At 38.8% G+C, this 25,501-nt stretch overlaps 1 protein-coding gene across 5 annotated transcripts in view; it reads left to right on the plus strand.

Annotated features, from left to right (window-relative positions):
- The window catches only part of LOC145252644 (oxysterol-binding protein-related protein 8-like), a 232,894-nt gene that overhangs the window by 33,724 nt on the left and 173,669 nt on the right, over positions 1 to 25,501 (plus strand). Inside the window, exon 1 of one of the 5 annotated variants that reach the window (XM_080112380.1) lies at positions 15,420 to 15,667. The exons of 3 other annotated variants lie outside the window; for them this stretch is intronic. The gene's annotated coding sequence lies outside the window, so the exon portion shown is untranslated. Of the gene's footprint in view, positions 1 to 15,419; positions 15,668 to 25,501 lie in introns of those variants that run through there. One more of the 5 variants, XM_080112383.1, reaches the window with a different exon arrangement.

The raw sequence follows: 25,501 nt of genomic DNA on the forward strand, positions 1-25,501 counted from the left end.
CACTTGAGAAATTGAAGAGAAAACTAGTTTGAGTTTGGCAGGAAAATCCTTATATACAGGCCTTCTCGAATGTTCCAGCCTGTTTACTGTATTTCTACGCAAGGAAGTATAACATAGTTCCTTTTGTTTTATGTGTCCGATGGTCGCATCACAGTGTCATGTTCCTATGCGTTCTTCACATGCGTAGGCGTTGATATGGTGATCGCTGTGAAAAGTTCCTACTGGGGATTTATTCCAGACGGGCATTGCAGTTGCTACAAGACTCCCCTCCTAGACAAGAAGTCGATCTAAGAAAAAAAGAATAAAAATATTGGAAATATTTCACTGGGTGTAGGTAGTAAATTGTAATGGATGCTGTACAATGTGGCTTAGTTGATCCTGCTTGAAGGGATGGCAGTCCAAAAGAAAAATGACGTCACCAACTTTTGTTTTGTGCGGTTGTCTGGTGAGATAAATAATGCACTTTTCAAGGAAATGAGCCACCTGGTTGCGAGGTACAATTTCTAAGGAAATGAGCAGCCTGGTTGTGAGGTGCATGTCTGTTTGGAGTATATCGAAGGGTTGAGTGGTAGCTAAGCAGAATGTTGTAGGTTACATAATTCCTCATCATTCCTCTGGTTTAAGTGCAAGTGGGTCTGTACGATTAAAAGTGATGAGGGCATGTGAGTCTGCACTACTAAGTACAAGTGGGTCTGTATTGATATTATTGATGGTTTGAGTTGCATCAATATGCATGTGTGAAGATATACTCGGATTGTTTTAAAATTCAAGATGCTTGTAATAAGCTTGTTCTGAAGGTGTCGTGTATGGTTGGCCAAGGAGGGAAGGCGCTATAAAATTCCACACATGCCGAAAATGGCGGTATTTTCACGTTTCGCATAACATTAATGCGGGAGTGCCTCAGAGGTCGATCCTTGGACCATCATTATTCCTGATATTCATAAACGACCTCCCTGATAACATTGTGTCCAGGATGAGTACATTTGCTGATGATACAACGCTTTATAATATGCATGAGTGAAGAACAGATGTACATAAATCTAAGACAATGGGAGAATTGTTAGAAAATAACCTCCAAACTATAGTGGAATGGCGCCGCAAATGGATGGTAAAATTTAATGCTAGTAAAACTAAGCTGCTCTCCTTTAACAATTACAATACGCCTCTCCAACCCCCTATATCCATGACAAATAACATACTACCTGAGAATTCTACCTTCAAACTCCTCGGCCTAACATTTATGGGCAATATATGAACTGGAACAAATACATAGAGGACATTGCAAAGGCTGCTGCAAAGAAGGTGGGTTCCCTCTATCGAGCTAGAAGACTATTTATGCCTGAGAGTATCCTATACCTTTACAAGGCCATGCATGGAGTATTGTTGCCACATCTGGGCTGGTGCATCTACCACTAGTCTCTCCCTCTTAGATAGTCCAAAAAAGAGTTGTCAATCTAATCGGTCCCACTTTATCAACTAAGCTTCAGCCCTTGTCTCATCGCCGCAATGTTGCATCACTGTGCCTGTTTTACAAATATTTTAATGGAATGTGTTCTGATGAACTCGTTTCACTTGTACCCCCTCGACATACATATCCCCAACAAACCCGCTTAGCAATAAGATCTTACTCCTTCACTGTTGTTGTCCCTAAATGCCAGAAAGCTTTCTATTCTAATAGTTTCTTCTCTCGAACAGCTAGACTTTGGAATTCCCTTCCTGCTGCCTGCTTCCCTGGCTGTACTGATATGCAGAAGTTTAAACGTAACATAAACAAATATCTTGTTAATCTTTCCTAGACATGGCCTCAAATAGTAGCCACTGACATCCAAGTAGCAATATGCTTTGTAAAGGGCGAACATGAGTAAAAAAATTTTTTTTAAATATCATGGCGTCATGTTCCTACGCGCTCTTCACATGCATAGGTATTGAAATAGTGATCGTTGTAAACAGTTCCTGCTAGGGGTTTATTCCGGCTAGACATTGCAGTTGCTACAACTATATAAACTTATCCTACTGGAACATCCCGAAATGGTTTTCATGAAAATTATTTTACAGAAAGAAACTATAACATGAGTCATAATGGGGAAGGAGACAACATGACCCCCCCCACACACACACACACAAAAGATTTTTTTTCGCAATATAAGATGTTTACGATATCACATCCTGATTTTAATTTCGTAAGGAGACATAAAAATGGTGCAAGACTGTCCTGTTCACTAATTAATGTTACCTGTCAAGGGACGGGTATTTTTCTAGCTATTTATAAATCTAATGCTCAAAGAATACCACAATTAATATTTAAAACTAAGTAAAAAAAAAATCGAGTAAACATATTCATATGGGGTTCAGGGGTGGGAGCATGAATTTGTTGGGTTCTTTAATCTTCCTGGGCAATGTGCACATGGGTACCGCCAGTATTAAAATAAAAGGGCATGACCTATTCATAGAAAGAAGTTGCCCAAATTAGTAACAAATATCATCACATCGTCATCAGAGTTGTTGTTGTTGTTGTTGTTGTTGTTCCTCTGCTTCTCGTTCCTCGATTTCCGCTTCTTGGGCTGATTATTATTAATCATGACGATATAGGAATAATCTAATCGATAAATATCTGATCTCTTGTTTCAAGCAGCGATGGTTCAATTTCTTTCTCCCCCCCCCCCTCTATATTTTTAGGACGAAGTCTTTTTAAAAATAAAATAAGTTAAAAATAACTAAAATGGTTTATATCATAACTGTAGCATGATTCTCTTCGTTTTTTTAGCAATCAATCGAGGGGAGTGGAGAGTACACCCTCCCCCCGGGACCCCCCGGGTCTAGGCTATTATTGAGATGGATTGTTCCTTGTTGACGAAGGTGTTTCTAGTCCAATGCAGTTCTAGAATGTTTACCCTTTTACCTTCCCTATTTTAGTAGGGGTTGGTTTATTGCTAATCGCCAGAGGCGCCCCTTTCAGGGAATGTCGACAGGACTACCCAGGCATTTTTTGCAGACTAGAGTGCTCTTCCTCTAAGATGCAGGCTTTTCTAATCTCACTTCTCTGCCCCTTGTGTTACATCATACCGCAGTGAGGTAGATAAATAACTTCTCTTTAGCCTTAGAAAGGTAACCTACCAGGTATTATCTCTTCCTTCAGAAGGTGGCATTAGTTTATAGCCAGTCACCTTAGGTGCCCCTATCGAAGAATACCAAAGGGTTTCGATTACAGCCAGCAGCCACCTGATTGCACCAGGAATCACCACACACTTCAGCACATCCAGGTACACTTTAGTGTTTACTTTCAAGCCAACTTCGAAGATGTGAGGTGGTATGACGTGGCCATCACTTGAAACCACACCAAAGACCATAACCGTGGCCAGACACTTTGTTTTCATCACCGTGGGCACGTCTGTGTTATTCATGGCAATCCAGCGATGCATTTTGAGGATTTTGGCAATGGTCCTGTTGTCATAACTTGGATTGGTAGAGAGCATAAGTTGTACAGCGGCGTATTTTCGATCTCGCTCGTTGAACATTGTGTCACTTTCAGACATGATAGCTGGCCAACTAGTAGATGGTTTACAACAAAAAAAGAAAACTGGTTTTCATCAAACGGAAATGGAATCATGTCGTCTTTTCTAGGGTGACAATTTTATAAAAAAAGAGGCAATTAAAATGAATTTTTATTTCAGCATTCACCCTAGACTGATTCAACCAGCTACCCCTAAAGGCAGAAGTATCTAGAGAATATCAAATTCATAAGTGATCCCCAGTTGCACGTATATCCTGGTTAGGGGACATGACAACGGTAGGTGTTTGCAGTTCTTACCATATAATTTATATATACAAATAGAAATCTTATGGTGTTGTTATCTTGCTTGTCTCTATTTAATAGCCTCCCAAAAAGGGCAGAGTTAAATGCAAAGTCTGTTATTAATGTGGGAAAAATCCAGTTCCCCAAAAAGAGGAACTCTGGTTTGGGACAAAAATAAAAACTACCTTGATTCTCTTACACTGACCGAGGAACAGAACATATGAAGTGTAGTATTAGATCTGATCTTCTTGTTCCTATTTATTTCCCTCTCCACGAGGGCAGAGTTCAACACAAAATCAGTTTTTAATGTGGGAAACTTCAGCTCTTATCTCCCCCCAAAAATAAACTCTGTACTGAAACTAAAATTTTAACTGGCTCAGTCTAGAAGGATTTCTTTTTTACTAACCGTGGACAGTAACGATGAAGTGTACTATCAGAACAGATACTACATTTTGCTCCTAGCAAAATCTTATCATCGTGAACACTTTTCATCTTTATGTTAAGGTTTAGATGGTGCGTAAAAAAAAAAAAAGAAGAAGTGGTGAGAGGAAAGGAATGATGTAAATAATTGAGAGAGAGAAGGAGGAGCAAGGGGGAGAAGTAGAGATATTACCAAGTGGTTTTAATGAAAGTTTATTTACAAAAAGGAAGTCAATTGAGTCATGATAGAGAGTGAGACAACATTAAAAACACCTCCCAAAATTATATCCTTGGCTTTTTTGCTTGGATCAAAACAACCGTATCTATGAAAAATTAAAAAAAAAATTCATATCAATTTGGGAATATCTTAAGTAGTATGCACCCGCCCCAGCACAAATGTGATATTATGGTAACAGATGATTCTAGAGTACTTATGCAAAATACGAACTGTGCTATTTTTTTAATTGGATTTACAAGTTAAATTCATTTTTTGTGGTATATTTTATTTATCTAATTGTAAGGTGAAAGTACAGAATAGTTTTCTAAAAAGTCCCCCCTTCCTCATGTTAAGAATAGATTTCTAAATAATAACGTTATTTTTTAATCATGGTTCTTATACTGCATAAGTACCGATTCTACAGGGTGGAACAATAAATTTATCGCTCTAAAGAAAACAACACTACAGCTTTTTTTAAAAACTTTTATTGAAAAAAATCAATTCAGGTAACTTGATTATGTAGTAGAGCTACATCTATTCAATGTAGCTGTCTTCAGCCTCAATCACTACCTCGATACAGATCTGGAACTGGGAGCATGCCTTTTTCGCAAGTGCCGATGAGAGCTTGACAGATGACAGCAATCAAGCTGGTTTTGGTGTTGTGGGAGGTCATGTTGGAGATGTTCTCCATGTATAACCAAACGAAATAGTCCAGCGGGTTCAGGTCAGAGGAGGAGTGGGTGTCAGTGAGAGAAAGGTACAAAGTCGTAGCACTCCTTCTGAAGCCAAGCCTGATTCTCTTTGGACTTGTGGGTTGGCACCGAGTCCTGCTGCCACACGCAGAGTTTCCAGCAGCCACCTGATTGCACCATGGGATCACCATACCCTTCATTACATCCAAGTACAATTTGGTGTTGACTTTCAAGCCAACTTTTATAATGTGAGTTGGCATGATGTGGCCCTCACTTGAAACCACAGCAAAGACCATAACCGTGGCCAGAAACTTTGTTTTTTATCATTCTGGGCACATCCCTGTTATTCGTGGCAATCCAGCGATGGTTCTGGCAGAAATTCTTTTCATCTGAAAAAAACCAGAGCATGTTTGGCTTCTTGGGATGCTTCAGTTTTGTTGAGCAACCTGACGGACTTGATTAGACTGAGATTCTTTGTCTTCTCAGTCAAAATCTAGTGTCTGTTGGACCTTTTCGATGAATTCCTTGGTTCGGATCTTCCTGGCGGTGTCCTCAGCCTTGAGCTTCCACTCCACCATCTCGAAAAGCTCATCCGATGCATTGAGCTGTGCCCTCAAGTGTTGAACTGTCTGGATTTGCATTTTGAGGGTGCTGGCAATGGTTCTGCTGTCATAACTTGGATTGGTAGAGGGCATAAGTTGTACAGCGCTTGCTCGTTGAACATCATTGTGTCACTTTCAGACATGATAGAAGGCTCCAATTGCTCTTGGAATTTGTATACAACTGGCCAACTAGTAGATGGTCTGCAACAAAAAAGAAATCCGGTTGTTATCAAACAGAAATGGAATCATGTCTTTTCTAGGGCGACACTTTTATCGCTCCACTCTCTAGTTAAGAGTAGGATAGACATATTTTAGTTTTTTTGACCCTTGGATCACCAACAATTCCCATTTTCCCTGCACTTTGATGTTCCAAATGTAAATGTTCATATTTTGTGCAAATAAATATTGCAAAGTGTAGTATCGGTTTTTACACCATACTTCACATTTTCTATTCTCGATTAGTGATAAGAGTCAATTTAAATTTTAAATTGTTTAATATTGATCTTTCCCCCCATATTAAAAACCTATCGTGTACCTAAATCTACTGTCATGGGGAAGCAACTAAATAGAGATCTCCTTACATTTTTTTTTATTTGAAAATTCTAAAAGATTTTCCGAAATATTTGATAATACAGGGTGACCCAAAAAAAGCAAAAACTAAATGGAGGCCGTCTAGAACATATGTTGTAGAACGGAGAAAAAAAGGCCAAAGACCCTAGTGTTTTGATGTGATGTTTTGAATATAACAAACTAGTTATGACCAAAGTTTCATTTCATTCGGACAAAACACTAAGAAACGGGGCCTAATTAGAGTTGGGGCCCGTTTTTTTTGTCACCCTGTATATCACGAATCAAAAGAGTCACGAGCGGCCTATTACCTTTTAAAATTTAGTTTAAAAGTAAAAATCTGTTTAAAACAATTTTACCAACTCTTTACGGACTCATTCAGCAATAGCAGTTTTTTGGCGCACGTATGGAAGTGGTAACCCCCCTCTGTATTTTTTTTTTCGTCTTTTTTTCAACGGATTATTATCGAATGGACACTAGTTCCACTGATTATCCATTTTTTTTTTCAATATTTAAATATTTGTACTGGTGCTCAGTTTCTAATGCAACGTTCTTGTAAATCGATCACCTAATTGAACCACTTGACGTTTTTAGGCTAAATTTCGCGAATTTAGCCTTTTTAAACAGTTTAGGCTTTGTTTTAAATTTCACTTTTTAAAATAATCTCCCCCCTTCATCAAAAAGCTAAACTCGCGAAATTTGGTCTAAAAAAACATTGAGTGGTTCTAAAATGGGTGATTGATTTACTAAAACGTTCCATTAGAAAGTAAGCACCCTCTACAAATATTTAAATTTTAAAAACGTTTTCTGGTAGACTAGTAGTATTTATTTGCTTCACCACTGAGCAAATTAGGCACAAGGCCGTTTTTTAATGTGGAGAGAGGGGGAGGGGGGAGGGAAAAGGGGACCAGCTCCCGAGAGGTGGGAAATGGGAGCTGAATAGTAACTATTGGTCTGTAAGGTGATCCTTACATTGACAAAGGTCTGATATGTGGGGGTAACCCCACATATGGTCTTTGCTTGCAGTATCTGTCGGAACAGATACTACACTTTGAGATATTAAATTTTTTATTCACAGGAAAAAAATACAATTGGGAAAATGAACAAAAATCTTAGGCACAAGGCCAACTCAAAAAGAAGGGGGGAGAGTGAGGTTGGTTAATCCATCTCATCTCTGTTGTAAATTTTAAATTATTTTTCTCTCGGCCAGCCTCTTTTGTCATGGTTACCCCTTTAAATTTGTATTTATATGTGTGTGATGGGAGGGGGGGGGCTACTTAAGCCCAATTTTAAAAGATTTTTTATTTATATCAAAAAATACAAAAAAGATAACAATCTTGATAAAATTTCATTTGTATCGAGGGACTTGGGGACCCCCCTCCCCAGTTAGTAAGGCCCTCCCAACCCTATCTGAAATGCTAGACCATTCGTTTTACTCTGGTTTGTAAAGGGACCAGGGTTTCGTGAGCAGCCTCTAAATGGAGGGGAGAGGCGTTGTGTCCTAAATAGGGGAGAAAAGAAAAAATTGGCGGTGAGGGCGGTTGGGGGGGTGGGTGTTAGAACTGAGCGTTCCACACCTAGGCGTGAAATACGTATTCAAATTTAGCCCCTCTTCGTACACACAGACTTGCTAACTGTATCCATCTTCTTTCAAAAGCCATGCGATGCAGCCTTCTTCTGTCACATCTGATCTTTACCCGTAGTTGGTGTTTAAAGAAAGCGATCAGATCCTGATCAGAAAAAGGCAGCAACCCCCCGGCCATCTTGCAGTCTCAACGTCCAAATCACCATTCTCGCCACGGTCAGGATTGCGATGGAGACCATTTGTCTCTCCCGGTCCCACGGCAGCCTCATGTTGTCCACTACGTTTGATACAGTAATTGGGCGAGGATGCTCGGGGTCGATGCGAGCCGTCACCTTGCCAACATACGACCAGTACTGGTGGAGTTCGAGGCAATCGAAAAATGTGTGATCAATTGTTTCTATGGCCATCGTCCCGCAACAGGGACAGGCAGGCGACTCCAAAAAACCAGAACTGCATTGTATATTGTTGAGGGGAAGCGCATTTCGGGCCAATCGCCAGGTCAGAGAGAACTCTGAATTGTTCAGATGACTCAAACCTGGTGCCCAGCTCCGTGCGGAGCGGATCTCACTCTGCTGCCAACCCAAACGCGCACATAGCGAATTGTTGGCGGCCCCCCTCCCTAGATCCCTGTGGAGTTCCTTACGGGTGGCAGTCACAAGGTCGCTGGACCCTGGTAGCCGTTTTAGCGTGGCTCGGCACTCTTTCAGGAAGGCTGAATCTCCCCGCGGCCTGTGATGACTCTCGATAGTGGGGTCGAGAATGAGGTCGGGAAAGTCGGCAGTGATTGCGGGGTGCCACGGTTGATCATCTTGAAGGTAGTGGCTAAGGAAGGCCAGCCTCTCGGCGTCTCGATGACATCTCAAGTCCGGCATTCCCAAATCTCCCTCACATGGACGTTGAATACAGACCTGTCTGCTTACCCAATGTCTTCCTCTGTCCCAAAGGAGCGAGGACAAGAGTTCGACAAGAGCTGTTAGGTGTTGTGCAGACAGAGGAAGTACGGCCAGTCGGTAAAAGATAAGAGGGAAGACGTATGTGGCGCACGCCTCAGCTCTACCCTTTAAGGAAAGTTTCCTAGGAAGCCATGCATCGACTGCAGCTGCCACCTTTGACCGTACCTCCAACCAATTCTTATCAAGCTGGAGACCCGGTCTGAATCACACGCCGAAGATCCGAACCGGGCCATCCGTCCAGCTGAAGGGCGCCGGGAGGTTTGCGTTGCCACTCCAGGCGCCCAACCACAGTCCGACCGACTTGCTGCGGTTTATCTTGGCCCCCGTGATTCTTTCGTACTGTGCAAGTACCTCCGACACGATCTCAATGTCTCTGAAGCCCGACACAAAGACCGTGACATCATCGGCGAATGCGGATACCTTGGCAGATGAGCCGCCAACCAGAGCCATTCCGCGCAGGGCCGAATTTGCCTCCCCACGTCTCAGCTTGTGGAGCAGAGGCTCAAAGGCCAGGACGTAAAACAGGGGCGACAGTGGACAACCCTGACGAACCGACCGAGAATAACAAAGGGTTTCGAGCGCTTCCGTTGACTTGCACGACAGCCGTGGGCTGTTGATACATCACGGAGATCCACTTGCACTTTAAAACCGGCTGCCTCTAAGACAAATGCCATGAAACGATGGTCGACCCTATTGAACGTTTTGGACTGATCAAAGTTGATCAGCGCTGCTTTCGTGTCGTCATCTATTCCCCCCTCTAGGATTGTGCGGATCAGGTACAAGTTGTTCTAAATCGATCTCCCCTTCACAGCGTAGTTCTGTTCCGGTTCAACCAACTCTTCGATAACAACCTGGAGCCGATTCGACAGGACATTGGCCAAAATCTTCAACTCTGTGTTAAGCAGAGTTATGGGCCTGTAGTCGTCTAACTCTTCCCCACCATGCCCATCACCTTTCCTCAGCAATGTGACCACTGCCTTGGTTACCTGCCCTGGGATGGATCCCTGAGCAAACCAATGGTTGAACACATCCGTCAGAAAAGGCAGAAACATGGGTGACAGCCTCAAATACAGTTCGTATGGCAGACCATCGAGTCCCGGCGATCTGTCACAGCTGACCTGCTTCAGCGCAGTAAAGACCTCCCGCTCCGTCACCCGGCCCTCGCAACCAATCTAGCCGCATCAAGACGGAGAGAGTCGGCCAAATAGTCGCTAAATTCAAGGACCAGAAGATCGGGCTGCTGCATAAAACGTTCCTCAAAGTGTTCTCGAAACCCCTCGCAGATCTCTCGAGTCAATTCAAGGGTGCATCCATCCGGATGTCTAACTTTTTCAATGTATTTGTCCGAGCCACACCTAGAAATCTCACGACGCGCAACAGTGTCAGAGTTGACTGCTTCGTTGCCTATCTTTCTAAGCCTAGCTCTGACTACTTGACCTTCGTGGCGCTTGCTAGTCTCGCGCAGAAGATCCTGCCTAGCTAGTTCCTGACTAACCCTATCACCCTCCCCCGTAGCCCGGGCTAATTTCTGCTCTAGTTGCTTCTTTGTCTTGGCCTTATCTAGTGCGAGGCGCTGGGCATACTTAACGGAGAAGCTTCTAATGTTGGCTTTTAGACCTAACCACCACTTACTCCCGGTAACCGCCCCCACTAGAGCCTTTTTAATAAATTCTCCTAACTGGTCTCAGAAGTCTTGTATCTCCAGAAGGGAGGTGTTTAACTTCCAGTATCCCGCTAACTTAGGCCTATTTCCTAGCTTCAGTCGGACCATAACTAGTTTATGGTCTGACTGACCTAACCAAGTGAACGTGGGGCAAGATAGGGAATCTATTTCACCTCTTCTAACTAGTATCCTGTCCAAATAAGTATTCGGATAGAAAGGAACGCTATTGGTCCATGTCCACATCTCCCGCCCTGGATGCTCAACCCGAAACCTGTTGACTAGATCGCATCTAGCCATCAGGTCAGCCAGGCTGAGCTCACATCTTTCTAACCCTCTAGCTTCGCCTCCTACTTTATCTAAATTTGGGTTCCAATCCCCCATTAGCACTACACGCTTCCGACAATCTACAAACGCATCAAGCTGACTGAAGAATGAGACCCTCTCGCGAACGGTGCTGGGCGCATGAACAGCAACTACCCGAAACACAGAATCTTTTACGGCAACATCGGCCATGACCAGCCTGCCCACCGTATCTCTATGAACAACGTCGACCATCGCAGACAGAGTTTGCTTCACTATCAAGGAGACTCCCCTTCCCCGCAGGCTGCCATATGCTGAGAAAACTTAAAAATCCGGTTCAGCACCTGACAACCACAGAAGAAATGAAATGCGTCTCCTGGATCGCAGCAACATCCACTCCCAAGGACAAGAGGTTGTGCCGGAGGCGAGCCGCCCGGCCCAGTGATCTCAAGCCACTTGCATTCAAACTGGCCAAATTTAAAGACATGGTACCTACCTTTAGGGTGTGTCGCACTTGGCTCCAAAGTCAGTCGGCGTAAGGATGCCGAAGTTGTACGCGATGCTCAAGGAGGTCAGGTTTTTCAGGTCCTGGCCTTCTCTCACAATGCCACCAACGTCTAGGGGAAAGGTCAATTTTAGGGCCCTATAGAGAGACGGATGGACCCACACTGGGACCTTTCCCTTGCATTGTTTTGACAGTTCGTCAAGGGAAGAGTCGCTTTTTTTAAGCAGTTCCATTTCCGGAGAGGCCCCTTCCGCTGCCTCCAGAAGTGACTACAAGTTGCTCTTGCAAGCCTCTGGAGTTCTAACGAAAGTTATTAGGAGGGGGGCATCTGGGAAATTTGAGGGGATGTTAACATCTTCCCCCTCTATCTGTTGGCAATTCAGCAGTGGCTTTGAAGTCTTCCTCTGATGATGTGAGAGGGCTGTTGCCACTGTCAGAGGGTCAATTCGACACAGTTCTTGTGTTTTAGTCGGTCCTCGAGAGGCAGAGCGACCCCTCCCTCTCCCGGGTTCATTTGTTTCTTTTTCTCTTTGGGGTGGTGGTTCAGTTTGCATTGGTGTGGGTGTGTGTGTGTTGGTGCAGTGTCAGATGTTGGTGTGGTGTACGGTGTTGGTGTGGTGTTTGTGGTGTCTGGTGTTGGTGTTGTGTTGGCTGTTGGTGTAATGGTTGGTGCAGAGTTTGGTTTTGGTGCGGTGTCTGGTTTGAGGGTGGGGGTGGATTTTGTTGTTGCTGCTGTTTGGGATGGTGTAAGCTCACAGGGGGTGGGGGAGCCACCTTTTCTTCCCCTTCCATCTTTTTAATTTTCTTTTTCTTTCTCTTTTGTCTTTTGTCTTTTGTTCCTCGAATGGACCGAGGAGTGGGGGAGTTTGTTTTCCCTCCCTCTCGCTGGCAGACTCATCTTCTGAGGAGCAGTCCTTCCTTCTCTTGATCCCCGATTCAGTTCGTCCGGGGGCCAGTCGTTGTTCCTGGGCAGGTTTTTTCTGCTCCTCTTGATGTTGTTGATGATGCTTTTTCTTCTGCTGATGCTTTTGCTGAGGTTGCTTCTGCTTGGGTTGTGACGTCTTTGGCTGCGGCGGTTGCTGGACAATGTGTTCTGGTCGCTTGTCCGGAATTGGCTGCAGCGGCTGTTGTTGTTGCTGCGGCGCTTGTTTTTTGTCCGCTTGCTGGCTGGAATTGGGGGACTTTGTTTTCCCCTTTCGAGTCACTGTGACCCATCCAATGCTGGGGGATAGGTTCACTGGCTTGGTTGCCGTCTCTGGGGCACAAGGCTTGTCGACAGCTGTAGGGGCTTTGGTTGGATTTCTTTTGGGGCAATCCTGGCCATGTGTCCTTTCTCCTGACAGTGCCAGCAGTGCGGTCTCCGTCCCTCTACAATGACGGACATTGTCCCTTCCTCGCACCTCAGTGTCGCTGGTATTTGGTTGAAGCCAGCTTTGTCGAGGCGCATCTGGAGTCTGTAGTCTCCAATCAGGACGTCCCTCTTCTTGCTTGTTGGGGCCATGGACACCACGTCCCCGTACTGGCTGAAGACCGCTCTTAGTTACTTTGCTCCCAGGAGACAGGGGGCGTTCAGCACGGTGACATTGGTGACTATTTGGCTAAGGTATTGTGGCTGGAGTTTGATGTTTTTCCAGCGCAGATTTGTCCTATTGGCTGTCTCTTCGGCCTCTCTTTGGGTTGGGAGCAGGACATCCCACATTGTGTAGCTCCTCCTGCATATGTATTTGGCTGGGATCTTCAGATCCAGGATGAGGTCCACCATGCTGTCCTTGTCTACTCCTGTGAGGCCTCTTTTCTTTGTGTCCAAGGTGATGAAGGGCACTATTCTCTTCTTAAGGTCCTCTGCGGTGCCTGGAAGGGGTCTTATTACGTTCCCTTCAGTGAGGTCCTTGTAAGTGGACTCGAAAAGGTTCCGATATTCCTGAGGGGACATTTGGGTTTGTGGACCCCATTCAGTGTCTTCATTACTGGCAATGCGGGTCCATGACAGTGTCGTCTGGCTTGGGTGTTGCTGTTGCTGCTTCTGCTGACCGGGGTTTGGTGGTTTGCTCAGTGGGATGAAAGCCGGCCAATCGGTGTTGAAAGTTGCCAATCTACCGGTCCCTGCCTCCTGGGTCTCTTTCTTTTTCTTCCTGGTAGGGGATTGTTGGCTCCTGGGTGCCACCTGTTGTGCTGCACCACTTATGGGGGTTGCCTCTGCTCCAGTGTTCTTTGCCAGGCTTTTGTTGCTGGGTATCTCCCTTTCTGGAGGGGTGGCTGCTTGGAGCTTGGTCTCTTGGGGAGCGTTTAAGCAGGCTGGATCTTTGGTCACCCCGCTGAGGATCTTTAAAGATGCTATCGCTTCATTGATTAGTGCTTTAGTCCTTCTAGCTACTCCATCCTTATCATTTTCCCCTTTTTCCGTGAGGGGGTCGTCCTCTTGGGGAGTTGGAGTGCTACATTTGGATTTGGGTGATGGTGTAGTGGACCGAGGAGCCGGGGGTTCTATCGGTTGTGGTCCACCTGCGACGTCCATTGTCTCCTCGTCCCTTGATTTCTTGTCCGCTTCTGCTGGGCGTTTGTCCTCGTGGGGAGCAGGAGTGAAGGGGTCGTCTTTGGCCAACGAGGATTGAGGAGCAAAAGGTGCCACTGAGTGTGGTTCACCTGAAACGTTCCTCGTTCCCTCGTCCGCCATTACCTGTGCTCCCTGGGTCGGGGAGTTGCTCTCTTGGGGGAGCTGCTTGTGAGTTTTCTCCTTCTGGGGGGCGTCTTTCAGTTTATTATCCGGGCAGTATGCCCCGTTACTTTTTGCTCCCTCTGTTGGGGAGTCGTCCTCTTTGGGAGCAGTTTTTCCTGTGGTAGCCCCCTGGCTGGTGGTATCTGTATTGGTGGCCCCCGGGCTGGGGGGGGGGGTCCATTTTTTAAAAAAGCTCTCTTCCCTGTATTTAAAATCGCCAAAATGAGTGACATGGAGTCGGCGTCCAAAGTGGGGAGCCGACTTTGGCACCAAAAAGAAGTGGCCCCAAAGGCGGCAAGAGGGGAGATAGAACTGAGAGAGGGAGTGGGAAGTTAGTGGAGGGAAGAGAGAAAGTGTTTCCGACCCTCCCTCGCGGGAAGGTCGTAAATTATCAGCTCGGATCCCCCCGTGAGGGGGGAGAGCAGAGAAAGACAGACCAAGTGGGGGTGCGGACAGAACGCTACCCAACAAGCTCGTCAGGTGTTCCGGGCACGAGAATGTGTCGCCAGCAGAACAGCAGCTGCCTAGAGCGCGGTGTATGTATCAGAGAACAGATACTACACTTTGATTTTGTCGTCCGAGCCACGGAGGGCCGAGGGCCAGTGTTTTCTGGTAGACTAGTGTCTATTCGATAATAATCCGCTGAAAAAAAAAAGAAAAGAAAAAAAAGAAAAGAAAAAAAGGTGAAAATAAAAAATACAAAGGGCGTCACTTCCATACATGCGTCGAAGTTTTTACTTATTTATTTTATCCAAGTTTATAAATTTTAAAGGGCTCTTATTTAGAATTCAACCTAATTACAAAACAAAACAACAGCAACAACAAAAGAATGACAGAAAATCTTTTAAGAAGTATATGCCTGTCACAGAAAGAAGATATGCTAAAAACAAAAACAAATTAAAAAAAAAAAACACGAAAATTGATCAAGCAGTTTTATTTTTAATTAAGAAAATCAAATTTTATGAGTTAACATAAAAGGAACTGTCTCCTCACACGTCACTATCTTGAAGGATAAAATAAAATAACAACAAAAACAAGGGCAGATAAGTCCATAATAATTCAAACTCGTAAGATCAGCCGTGTAATGCTACCGATTTCACATTAATCGCTTTAAATCACAGTGATTTTCTTTATAAAATAAAACTTGTTCATTTTACATAATTTTTGGAATATGACATTTCCGTTCCGTTTCGGTTACGTACGTCATAAAGACTTTTCTGTAGTTTTGCTACTTTTTAATTAGGTTATTTTTCGCTTATATTTCTAAAAAAAAAAACAAAAAACGACGTGCTGGAGATTAGAGTAGCGGTGTCAGATTTTCTTCCGCCGGTAGATGGCGCTATTTCTGATAACAGCAGCAGGAGCAGCCGCTTATTGATGCTGATCATCATCATCATCACCATTATTTTAAAGATCATCATAATTATTATTATTATTATTGACATCATCATCATCGTCATTATCAATTCAATGTATACTACTTCAGCTGCTGCTGATGAGTTTCTTTTATTTTTGTTGATGTTTTTTTTTTGTTTAATGTTTTCGGAGGGGACGACGCTTAGATGCGAGCGCACAGCATCGTGTCTTCCTAGTAGCACGCACAGGTTTAAAATAATTGGCATGTTTTGATTAAATACTCTTTATTTATCATCAGGTAAGACACTTTGACATCTCTTCCTGTTTTTACAATATGCTCTAGATTTGGTCCGGTATGATTTTAATTTGGACCCGAAGACGGTACATTTATGCGAGTGGCTTGTAGTCCCTTCCGATTAAAAAAAAAACACCGTGGTCATAAAAATCGTCTCCCTGTAGTATTTTTAACCAGATTTTATCCTTTTTGTATTAAACTTTACTAATTTCCACTTTTTAATTCTTGATAATAAATTGATGATTATTGTTTTTTTTTAGTGTAGTTTTAGTGCCATCACATGATCCTTCTTCAAGAGGTTCCTGTTTTATTTTATTTTATTAATGTTTAAAAACACATTTTTTTAATATATTTTTATAGCATATTTCTTTATTTTGCATATTAAAAATAATATCCCAATTTGATATGCCTGCCTCCTCTCTGCATAAAAAATGTTCAAGATTTTCCTGTAAGTTTTTACTGTCTCTCTCAGAAAAAATTTCGTTCATCGTCCTTAATAAAAGAGAAATCCTGCTGAACCGAGGAATTTTTTATTAACAAGCTCCCCCAAAAGGATTGGGACAAAAATAAAGATGTTAAGCTTTATAAATTACATAAATAAAAAAAAAAAAAAAAAAAAAAAAACGAGCACTATCTTGTCTTAACTGTGTCCTCATGAGGGAGACAAATAAATGGGAACTCCCTCTAAAATTAAAGGGACATAAAACTTCGAAATCTATTTATTAATATACATAATCTTTACATTGGTGTAATATATATATATATATATATATATATATATATATATATATATATATATATATATATATATATATATATTATATATATGACCATTTCTCGTGTGTCTGTGTTTCTCGCCTCTTTGAAACTTACTCCTCTTGTTTTATTTACTATTAATCGAATATTGGAATCAAAAAGTCTACAGCGTAAACTATAACGAACAACTTTAAATCCAATTAAAATTTAAAAAAAAAAACAAAAAAAAAAACAAAACCGAAATTAAATCGACTAGAATATATTTCGATTTCTTCAAAAACAAGTCAGTTATTTTAATCTTTGAATATTTGAAAAAAAAAAAAAAATGAATGAATTACTGTAACAGTTCGGAATTTTCAAGAAATTTGGAAGCTTATTATTAAAAGCCCTCATTCAATTAACAGATTGAAAGTTTTCGAAGGTATATCAAACATTACCTTAACCGAATTAAAATTTTATAACAATTTGTTTTAATTATTGAATTAATGATAAAACGATACAGAAAAACAAATTTAAATTTTATTAAAGGACCGACCTCGAGTAAGACCGGCGGTTTATTTTCGCCTGACGATGTCTTTTTAGACTGAAGAAACGGTAGATTTATTGTAGCGACTTATAGCAATTTTGTTTACCTAAATTGGAGAAAATAATATTCTGCTGTTTTTATTGAGCACTATTAACAACATCGTAGAAATTCAATGGTTCTTACTTTTAGATATTTTTAACCTGGAATATCAGTATAAAAAAATTAAAATAAAGACTAGGTTCAACTAGTTAAGTATGAACTAATAATAATTAATTAAAATAATAATTAAAATTATTTTATTTGGTTAATTAATATTGAAAATTTGAATGTTATTTTAAAGTGATTATTAATTATTTTCTGTGTTTACATTTTCAACACATTTTTTTTGTTTCTTATTTTAATTCTGTTATAAATACTAGTTTAATACTAATTTAAAAAAAAAATGCTACAGAGTTAAACATTTTAATTTCTATTCTTTTATTTATCAAAATGAACTTGTTAAAAATTAGAATTACATTTTGGTAGTGCCATTACACTCCATTTTCTATCTTCGGTCCCAGTGAAGAAATCCTTTTCGATTGGAGCAATTTTATTTTTTGTCACAACCTACAATATCCCTTTTTGGGAGCTTGACATTTTTTTCCTTGTATTAAAATTCGAACTTTTGTTTCTGTCTTCGTGGGGAGGAAATGAGGGGATTTTTTATTTAATCGAGTTTTTAGTCTAATTTTACTTTCTTTGACAAAAATTTAGGAATGTGCCTGCCTGACAAGTCCAGCCCCCCCCCTTTTTAATTCTTTGTTTTACTTTTTATTTTTTAAATAAATATACGCGATTATTTTATAATTTAAGTTATTGAAACAAATCTCAATTTTGTTTAGACGTTTCAGTTAATTTTTAACCGTGTAAATCTCAAACACTTGTTTATTCTATTGAGGCTTAAAAAAAAGCTAATCGTTATATTTACTGGATCTACAAGTCTATATAAAATTCCATTCCACACTTGAATAAGAAAATAAAAAAGACCCCAAACTTGTTACTAATTATAGATTTGTTATCTCGTTTTCTATGTTAAGTGTTGTGTTGTACCTACCCGGTGTTAGCCGGGAGTTGCTTGGTCATCAAATTAAACCAAATTGTGTTCACGTGAACTCACCCCCCCCTTTTATTTCTTTTCGTCTTTTTTCAACTATTTCTGCGGATTATTATCGATTTGACAAAGCTCCCAGGTTATAAAAAATGGAAAAAAGATCAATATTTAAAGATTTGGAAAGGGGTTCAATTTCACATCCCATTGATTACTGTACACGCAATAACCCTTATACCCGAGTGGTTTCCGGGCCTTGATAAGTGGGGACCTCAATGTAAAAAAAAAAAAAAAATCCAACGATCGCCCATTTTTTTAACTAATTTACGGTAGCTTCGTTTTGACGTTAGGTCTTTCAACCTCCCTTTACCCCCCTCCCCCCACCCCGCCAGTATTACTAAAGTACGATTTTTTTTTACTTTGGGAAAAGTTCGGTCTGCCCTCGTCATTGTTTTTGTTTATTTACGACTTTTTTAGAGATTAACTAGATTCCAAACGAGAGAACATCATGAATTTTGGAGCATAGAAATAATACTTACGTTTTTTTTTATTTTTTTTTTTATTATTATTATTTCTTTTAAAGAACAGATGTTCGTCAATTTGTACTATGTCCAGCGTCACCTATCATATTCCTGTCTTTATCCATTTTGCTAGTACATATATCTCTGCAATATTCGTATCACCGAATTGCAGATTTTTACGAAATTCCATTCAAAGTTGTTGAACAGTAGTTACCAGACAAAATCAAAAATTATCGATAACAACAGTAACACTGATAAATTACGGTGTGACCCTTCAAAGGTCCCACCCCTTATTGAAAGTCGTTTTGTACACTTACATCTCCAGAAAACTTTATCTAGTGTGGCACTGTGGCTTTTAAGAATAAGCCTGCGTGAACAGAGGCTGCCCACATGAACAAAACTTGTGGTACTGTAGAAGTACCAAACTTGTTTTGGGCAGTTAATTTTTTTTGACTTGACAATACTTGAAATTTTGAATAAATAATAATGGCGGTGGGGGGGGGGGTAAAGTCGTAAATAAAAAATAATAATGACTGGAAGGTGAAGGGACCCAACGTCAAAACGTTCAAGAAATGGGGGATCGATTTACTAGAACGTTGTATGTGGAATTGAACCCGGTTCCAAATCTTTAAATATTGATTTTTTTTCTTAAAAAAAAATTTTTTTTTTCATAATCTGGTAACTTAGTGTCAAATCGATAATAATCCGCAGAAATAGTTGAAAAAGGACGAAAAGGAAATAATTGGGTAAAACTATACAAACACCGTGACAGCGAATTAACCCTACCCCTAACCCTAACCCTAACCCTAAACCTAACCCTAAACCCTAACCCTAATCCTAACCCTAACCCTAACGCTGTCACGGTGTTTGTATAATAATACCAATAATTGTAAGGGGGGGGGAGTTCATGTTCACCCGGGTCGGGTGCACCCTGCAGTCCTGCACCCCACCCCAAATTGTTATCAAACTATTTAAGATGTTTTTATCTCTATAAATTATTAGATGCAATGAATATCACGTGGAGATTCACTAAGAATTTCAAAACCAGTTTAGCTAATTGAAACTCTTAGTCGAATAGTTTAAATTCTTCAAGAATTTCTTATAAATTCCGAAGCTAAGCATGCATTGCATCATAAAGTAATTTTTTCATTTTTTTTTTTTTAACTTTATTTTGGCACTTCTATAGTTTACGGACCGTACTGAAATAATAACGTTATTATTTAGAAACTCATTCTTAATATGGATGAGGATTTTCTGTACTTTCACCTAACAATTTAACAAGATACCGTAAAATTGAATTTAACTTGGAAATCCTATCTAAAAATAGCACGATTCGTAAACTGCGAAAGTAGCTTTTTTAAAAAATTTTTATTTTTCAACTATTAACAAAATATTAAAATAGTTGGGTCGTTTACGGAGAAACATAAATGCATTCTGGTGGAATTAATTTCGTAATTAAAAAAACAAAAACAAAAAAAAACTAGAATTAAATTTCGTTGCAGTTTTGATTTCCATAAATCATCGATGCATATTGTATTGAGTCACGTAGACGATAAACACAGTATAAGGATGTATTAATCTATTTTTATTAGTTTTAAGATATTTTGATAATAGAAAATAATCTATTCTATTGTAATAACCATACAGACTGTTTAAAACATCACCCCTTTAGCTTGGTTTTCGCCTAATAAAACCGATTCTTCGTGTTAGGTCCCAGGTCTCTGAAATGGTACCCTTTTGTCATGAAATAAAATTCGAATGTACATTTTTTAACATAAAAATTAGACTTTTATGACAAATCTTTCTGTCGTAATCATTCTTTTTTCGATATTTATGTATTTATTTTTAACTACTGCTATTATCTTTTTTGCTTTCAAATTCCTCAAATTCCGTTTTGTTCTTTTACGTGTGTGTAAAAATGTTCAGAGTTTCAATTTGTGTAGTATCATTTTGAAACCGTTTTTTGAAACAAGAAAAATACATGCCTACCAGCGATTAAAACATTGAAATACACGACATTTTAAAGATGTAGTTAAAAAAAAAAAATTGTTACAGGAAAGAAAAAATAAATTAAAGCCAATTCTGTTCTAAAATGTGGGAGAAGGCCAATCGAAAATAAAGCGGAGATGTTCCAATTGAACCAAATTTTATAATATATTAAGTTGATTAAGTAGTGTAAGTTACACTGTAAGTATAAATATAAATTGCCACTTGTGCATTTTAACATCCTCCCCAACAAATTGTTTTCATTTTAGAACGAGTTCCGTTCGCCCAAGGATAGAGTTCACAACCCTCCTCTGCCTTGTTAGGAATGGCTTTCTAAATTTGCCGTGGAATGTTTAAAATGCATAAAAGTGCCTCTAAATGTAATAAAGAAACAACATCGACTTTCAAATACAAACAGTAAAATAAGTTGACTGAGTGGACTGGGGCTCCTCCACTCAGTCAACTTATTTTACTCAGGGGTAAAGAAAAATAATTATAGTCATGTTTACATTTTTTTTTCTTCAAAAATTAGTTTTAATTTTGCAACATTTTTTTTTTATTAATAGCAAATAACTAAAAATAATTCAGTGTGTATTATTTATCAAAGTTAAGCGAAGCACTAGGTGTGTCAGAAATTTCGTGAAAATAGTGAATAATTCCACCCCATCTTTCCAAGCTTATAACTCCTCGAAAAATGTAATTCAAGCCCTAATTTTTTTTTCAATTAAAGGAGCAAGAACCAAGGTTTCATTTGAAAAAAAAAAAAAAAGTTTTTTTTTTTTTTAAAAAGGTTTTACACTTTGGACTTTACAGGTAAATTTCTAAAAAACAGTTCTTTTTTTTTGTTTTAAATTTGAATATATTATTTATTGACCTTTTCTCTTCAATTTGTGATATATAAGACTTTGGTACATAAATTAATTATTTACTTTTTAATAGACATTCCAAAATGTGAAGCGTGAATTATTCGACCCCCTGTCTTTCCAAGCTTATAATTCTTGGAAAAATGTAATTCAAGCCCTAATTTTTTTTTCAATTAAAGGAGCAAGGACCAAGGTTCCATTAAAAAAAAAAAGAAAAACAAATAACGTGGTTAAAAAAAAAAGGTTTTAAACTTCAAACTTTGCAGGTAAAATTCTAAAAAACACTACGTTTTTTGTTTGTTTTAAAGTACACAAGATAATGTTTGATAGTTTTATTAATATAGATGTTTTTTTGTTAGCTTATATTTTTTCACATCTGTCACCCACCCGACCGATCCTAAATACCCTCCTCTTTTTAATAATTAAAATAATAATAATCATTCTTTTTTTTTTTTTTTTCCGAATTCTTCACCTATTTTCAACATTATAAATAATTACGATGTAATTTTTCCAAGAATACTCGAATGACACTCAACGTGTAATTAGGCAATCAGAAACTAAATTAAAAATGTTATCGACATGTGTTTATAACGTGATAGATATTTTGTTGTTTTTACCAAGCGGATGGGACTGATAGCAGGTGAGCCACTTGGCATGTGTCCACCCCCATTGCTACCCGGTGTAGAATAATATTGATAAAGAGCGGAGGTCGGTCGAGTGTTCTTCTTTCAAAGATTTATAAACAATTAACTATATAGGAGATTAACGCATTATTTATCAATCTGTCCACAACTGTTTCGTTTAATAAGGTAGACAATTGACAGATAGTTGGCAGAATTGGAAAATTTCTGAACTGAGAGAAAAAAAATATCAGGTTAATATTTATGCATTACAATTAATAATAATAATAAAAGCAGTTCGGATGAATAGATGGCCATGGAATTGCAGTAAAGTGAAATATATTATCTAACATATAAAGTTATCCTGTCTGATTTTACTAGTCAGGCACAAATAGTATTTAAGTTGACAAATCACTTTGCTTCTGACTAGCCGATTTTCGGTAATTTTGAAGACCGCTTCTGTTTCCAAACAATTTCAAAAACTACCTGGCAAATGCACTCAGTGAACCAAGTTCACGTGAGATTCAGACAATTGCACTTAAAGGAATTGTTAGGATCTTAAAAAGATCTCTTGATTGGAATATGTAAGATAGGTGAATGTCTGGCAATCTGGTACGATGTCCTATCCCCAGCTAAAACAAAATGCTTCGAAAAAATTTAAAAGACAAGTGTTGATTGCGACTATGGGGTTATCGAGTGCCTAGAGTACTTTTTTTTTTTGTATTGAAAACCGTTGTAAATAAGCAGTTTGGTTGCTACGTCATACAACGTCAGAAAGTGTGAACTCTCCTACCCAGTTTGGAGACTGGAGTGATCTTATTAAAAAATATCCAATTTTCATTTGTTATTGTTGTATCGTGTTCTTGGCAATATGATAAGGTATTTCCCTTTGCTAATATGAACGAACTATATAATATTCTGCTTGTTCCTTCCTTAGTCTGTACGTTATGCTTTGAAAAAGACTAAATACAATTATTGGAGAACAAACCGCTTTAAAAAAGGCCAATCTGGCAACCCTGGACTAGAATATGAGAGTGACCTCGCTTTGATGTAGTCTCGTTTTGAAATAATATATGATCATTATTGTAATGGGGGACTAATAATGAAAAACTAAAATCGATCTTAATTAAAAAATTTTTTTGTTTTTACTCTTATTCACCTGAAACAAGACATATTGTCACTTGGATGTAAAGGATTACTATTTGGGGCCATGTTTACAGAGAAGTATGTGAGATGTTGGTTTCCATTACAAATTCTACGTGTTAGTACAATTAGAGAAGCAGGAAACGGAGAGGGAATTTCAAAGCGTCCAAGATTATCTACTATTAGAGTAGAAGGCCTCGCTGGCATTTTGGAATCTTTAGAGTGAAGGGTTAAGATTTTGTTGCTAAACAAGTTTGTAGAGATAATGTATGTTTAGGTTAAGCTTCCTGATCCATATAATTCTTTTGAGAGCAGTAACTCGAAAAATATTTATTTTTTTTCGTCTCTGTAAGATTATGACATGCTGAACACATAGATGTTAAAATCCACTTAGTATTACATAAGAAATAGGGTAAAATCAGCTGACACAGAGTTCTTCATGGTAATGGATTTCGATAAATTGAATTGGAGAACATCCATTGCCAGGAAGAACTGTGTCAGCTAATACTAATTTAAAAAATTAGTTTTCCCCTAATTCATATGCAATACTAAATTGATTTTAAGGCCAATATTTCTGCATGTTATAATCTTTAAAAATATATAATTTTGTCTTTTCTATAAAATTGCACGGGTCGTGAAACATAACCCCCAAAATTAATTTATGCTAACCAGTGATGTATTTTTCCTGATGGTAATCCTTTGATGAAAAGTGCCCGTCTTTGAAAATCCATGGGTTAAGGATTTTTCTTTATTATAATTCCTTGTTTGAATTTTTGGTGGATCAATAAATATTGGGCGCTTCTTCGTTATAAAAGCGAAATTCGAAAATCGAAATCTTGAATTTCAAGTAAAACTAATGGTATCTACTTACTTGTTGTGTCGAATTTAGTAGCATATCCAAAAATTACGAAAAACGATAGGATAGAAAATTATTAATAAAAATAGTTTTCTAAATAAATTTCAAGTTTCTACATAAACAGCATTGTCATGGGAATTAACCAATGTCCGTCTTGTTACAATTAATTGTAGATATCGTTGATTCATGAAGTCTTCAAGTACATGTTTTATGTAAAAACTAGCATGGTGATCCAATGTTACCCAGGATTGAATGATGATCAGCGAACGTTTCACACTCCCATATTTTTATTGTCATCAAAATCGGTGAAATCACCCATTTTTCAATCAAATTTATTGATTGCCTGCTCTAGTTGGGATCCATCATTGTGCACCAAGAAGCAGGTCACATTCCTCTCCCTATGACTGCTTGCACAATACATTGTAGTCTACATTGCACTGTAGAGAACCTACTGTTGATTTTATAAAATTATTTTTATATACGGGGTGTCCGTAAAGTTACTATACAGACACCCTGTAATATATTAACAGTACAGTAAGATATTGTATTAAAATATTTATTTGTAACAAAAGAAATAAAAAGAAATGACACCTTTATGTTTATAAAAATCTCAGAAAATACACGTGTTACATCCGAAAAGACTGTAACAATCAAGGCAAACAATTTCTATGACAAATATTCCTGTGCGTTTTCTGTTTTCCAATATCGCTTCAAAATAAATTTGCGCTCTTCCAAAGTTAGCTTGCGTGGCATGCTTGATTAAATAAACCTGTAAAAAAATAAATATTAACTATTAATACAAATATAATACAATAAAACAATAAGACTGTATAGTAACTTTACGGACGCTCTGTATAATGGCTTGAATTAAAGTTTAAAATGCAAAAAGTCAAGTATCATACTCCAGTTGTTTCCTAAACAGAAACCTTCATTTTGAACGCGCTCATGTCATATCAAAGAACCTACTGTTGATTTTATGTTGAGCCTTTTGGCTTGTGTGGTAATAAAACTTGTTAAATGCACTTGCGTTGTTCCTTCTTTCATCGGATTATTTTGATTATTGATATTTATGAAAGACATTCTGATAAACCTATCTAAGAACATTGCCATGCACATGAAGTTCCTTCATATGAAATTTCATACAAATCAGCTAGCCGTTTTCGAGTCCATAGAAAACAAACTCAGACACACAAAATTCCTTTTATATAATAGTAGAAATGCAGTAATATTTAACTATTTGTGACATGGCGATTTACATAGTATTTCTTTTTGAAATTCACATAAAAAGCAAGTAGATACCATTAGTTTTTAATGAACACTTTTATTTTTTGATTTTGCTATTATAACAAAGAAGCGCCAAATATTGAAATTACATTTTTAATTTCATCAATTTTTACTGTATATATAACTATATATATATATATATCATTCACACTAAGGAAGATCGAAGGATCGGTCGAAAATTGTGATTTTGAAGGA

This window comes from Euprymna scolopes, chromosome 29, assembly GCF_053919585.1.
Source record: "Euprymna scolopes isolate OS-2025 chromosome 29, ASM5391958v1, whole genome shotgun sequence".
NCBI classification, from domain to species: domain Eukaryota; kingdom Metazoa; phylum Mollusca; class Cephalopoda; order Sepiida; family Sepiolidae; genus Euprymna; species Euprymna scolopes.